Source organism: Pteropus vampyrus, unplaced genomic scaffold (genome assembly GCF_000151845.1).
Source record: "Pteropus vampyrus isolate Shadow unplaced genomic scaffold, Pvam_2.0 Scaffold142, whole genome shotgun sequence".
In the NCBI taxonomy this organism is placed as follows: Eukaryota; Metazoa; Chordata; class Mammalia; order Chiroptera; family Pteropodidae; genus Pteropus; species Pteropus vampyrus.
In genome coordinates, this window is record NW_011888923.1 from 1587398 (window position 1) to 1591165 (window position 3768).

Sequence of the window (3768 nt, forward strand, 5' to 3'; positions counted from 1 at the left end):
ACCTGGAAAAGGCAACCGGGCCACTGTCCTAAGAGGCTTGAATTTATGGGGAAGAATCAGGAGGTGAGCAAGTTGCCTATTCACTGACACAAAAGCCTTTTCTTCCTTTTCTTGGGAAAAGCACCCTAAACTTTTACTTTAAACATCCTTCTTGCACATTCGAGGTTGGCATGTGTAGGAGCTGTGAGCGGTGTTGCTGTGCCAGGAAACACTCTGGGTAGACGGCTGGATGTTGAAGCGAGACGGAGCCTGGCCATCGGCCTGCTCACCCCGGAGGATGGCCGGGCGCCCTGGCTGCACACTGGGCACCCACCGCCCCGGGCCCGGAAGGCCACGGGCCACAGTCAAAGCCCTGCCTCCTGCGGCCTGGCCTCCAGAGCAGGCAGATAATGCCCAGAGAAGGAGAGGGGCGGGGGGGCGGGTACTATCCAGGGACGTGGTGAGAGCTGTCCGGGGTCCCGGGCAGAAGAATGGTGAGTTCACAGGCATGGACAACGGGAGCCGGGAGCCGACCGCCTGAGGCCCGAAGAAGGTCATGGGAAGTACCCAGATGTTACAGGAAGTATGGTGGGATCCGAGCTAGGTTCGAGAAGGACCTCGTTGGCTCTGGGGCGGGGGCAAATACAGAAGGGCTGGGTGGCCAGCCGGTCACCAGGGGCTCTCTCTCTGAGAAGTCGGGTCCACAACCTCTGGCTGAGGTGGCTCTGGGCCCAGGGATGGCCACCTTTACTCTTGTCAGGTTGGCCTGGCACCTGCTGCTCGACACACAGTCTGCAATGTCCCTGAGGAGGGACAGTCACCCAGGGGAGGTGCGAGCTCCCTGTTTGGCAGGGGCACACAAGCCCGAGGTGCCCTGGCTCACCAAGGTCACATCACAGCAGTCTGGACGGAGCCGGGGGATCCCCAGCTGCCTCCATGCGGAGCCCCCGAATCAAGTGGAGGGGACTTCATCCCATCCTTTAAAATCCCTGCACCCCTCCCAGAACATGGAGACTGGGGAAGGCGGGAGCGGGCCGCCGGGGGGCCAGCAGCTGAGGCTGCAACTTAATCTGCCCCGTCCCCTTAAAGCGCGAGCTCCAAGAGGTCAGCGACTGTGTCCCCTCACCCGGCCCAGGGCCCCGATGTCTGGCAACGCAGCAACAGTGAAGGTCAACGCTGCTGCTCGGGCTCCAGGCCGTCCCCTAACTCCTGCTGCCTCACCAGCTCACGGGCACAAGAGAAACCACACACCGGGTTTCGAAAAAGCAAACAAACCGAAAAGCAGTCAGAACAGACGAGTCACAAATATTTAAATATCGGGGCCTAAAAAACGATGTCTGTCATGAAGACGGACCTCCGTTTCCTCTTCAGATCCGGGGGACCCTGCCAGACGACAGCGAGGCAGCGTCACGGGCACGGTGGCACCGCCCGCCCCCGCTCAGCTGCCCACTGTGGCTCTGGCAGTGAGGTTTGAAACTTAGCCAAAATGCATATTTTGATTTACTTAAGAAACTTGCACTGGCCCCAGGCAAATAATAACTGTATGAAAATATTCATATTGCACCTCCCTCTCTCACTCCCTTTAGGGAAAGGCTGCCACACTCAAAAATGAGGGGGAAGGAAAATTAAATAAAAAATATATTTAAATCACCGCCACCGAGCAGGGAGGGGAGGCGGATTTCTGAGCCAACTTCCAACTCCGTGCCGCTCTGATCTGCCTCTGAAACAATCTCACTTTGCCTTCTGTTCTTAAACAGTAATTATTAGAGGCGTCAGTTAAAAATGCCCAGCTCCGCCGCTCCCGTGGCCTCCGTGGTCCCTGGCCCGTCTCCGGCCCTGCCTTCCATGTCTACGGGGTAGGACCGGCCCAGGATGGAGCCTCCGCCCGTTCCACGCACCACCTCATCCAAGGCCAGGAGCGAGGAGAGAGGGGCAGCTGCGCCACGGGCTTCTCGCCATCTCTAACTGCCCATCGGAGCCCAACACAACGCGCGTGTATTTGGCACCAGCTCACTCCTGTTAGGGACCGGGGCTTCCATCCCCCTAGAGAGCACGAGTCGGGGAGAACAGATCACCAGGACCATTTTGACATGAAATGAAACAGGGAATCCCTCTTCTGGAAGCTTCTAGGTCACAAAGCGGCCCTTCCCGGCTTGTCAGAGATGGCGGGCGGCTTGGAGGGCTCCCGTGGCCCCAGTGGAGACAGCCAGACGGGAACATGCAGCCCCAGCTCTGTGCCCTGGGTGGCGTGGGAGGGGCAGGGACAGTGTCAGGGAGCACAGGTACAGGGCAAGCTCCACCGGGCTGCACCAGCAGCCACCACGCACTCCGCCGACCCGCCCTTCAGCGCCTTCCGTGTCCAGGGCCTGTGTCCAGCCCCGGGACACACGAGCGAGGGAGGCAGGTACTGGCGCCGACGTGTGAACTGACACTTTCACGAGGAAAAGGAAGAACGAGGTCAGGGGAGCCAGGAATGGTTCAGGGGTCGCCAGGGCCCACGCTGGGCAGTGGTGGGACAGACGGACAGAAGACAGAAGGGGACACAAGGAGGTTCACAGAACCAACGGGTCATCATTCCCCGACCCCAGGGAGCATCAAGGGCACCAGGGAGGAGCCCAGAGCGGCGAGCCTGGGCCGCTGGTCTCAGAGACACCCTGAACCAGAGAAAGGACCAGTCGGGGAGGACACTGAGTTTGCTTTGGGGACAGTGAGTCTGCATGTTCAGTATGCAAAACGAAAGAGACCTGAAACTAAGAGGTGCAGACTGGGTGACACGGGTGACCCTCCGAAGCTTAAGCCACCAGAGGAGCGCGGGCCAGTTCTCTCGCAAGAGAAAAGAGGGCCAAGGACACAAACCGGAGGCGCTGCCATCTCAAAGGGGAGCCAGGAAGAAGGCCGGCCTGCGCGGCGACGCGGGAGCGAGACTGGCGTCAGAGCCAAGGGAGAGAGCGACTCTCCCGCAGACAAACGAGGGCAGACGACACCAGCAGACGCTGCAGAGAAGCCAAGAAGGACGAGGGCTGAAAACGGGCCAGGCGCTTTGGTCACGACGAGTTCCCAGTGACTCCCAACAGAAGCTTCCTCTGAGCGGTGGGAGGCAGACGCCCTCTTCCGCGGTTAAGGGGGGCTGGGAAGGGAAATGGCAGAGAGAAAGCAGCAGCTGGAAAGGTATGAGAAACTACACGAAACTAAAAGCGCATCTGTGAGCAGGGGAGAGGGAAAGCGATATGCAATAGGTATCTTTTTTTTTTTCTTTTAGACGAGGCAACCCTTGGTTGACCTCACAGATTGTAAGGACCTTGTCAGCTTACAATCCTTTATTTTTTATTTTTTTATGCCTACAGCACCTGGTCTTCCTAGGTGGTCTCCCATCCAAGTACTAACCAGGCCCGACCCTGCTTAGCTTGCGAGATCAGACGGGATCGGGCTTGTTCGGGGTGGCGTGGCCGTAGACTACAGTAGGTCTCTAGATATATAGTTTGAACTAAGGAGCAAAGTGTGAATTGCAGATAGAATGGGAACTGCCAACAGACTGGTGCCAGTGGAAGCCACACGCGCAGACACGGCCACCCTTGGCCAGTGCAGGGAGAAGAGACTCAAGCAAGAACCCCGGTAATGAGCGAGAACGTCCCCCACCCCAGGCCCCCACCCCACCGAGCTCAATCCACAGGCTGGAAGTCAGCCGCGTCAGCTTCCAGCAGGGGCTGCCCCCTTAGGACCGAGGCGCACGGCAAGTCTTCACGTTCCTTGCAACAATGAGGTTCTATAAATGGTGACCTGGTAAAAAAT

At 58.4% G+C, this 3768-nt stretch overlaps 1 pseudogene; it reads right to left on the bottom strand.

The window, feature by feature from the left end:
* Positions 1-3314: 3314 nt before the first annotated feature.
* LOC111744848 lies at positions 3315-3433 on the bottom strand (annotated as a pseudogene).
* Positions 3434-3768: the final 335 nt, after the last annotated feature.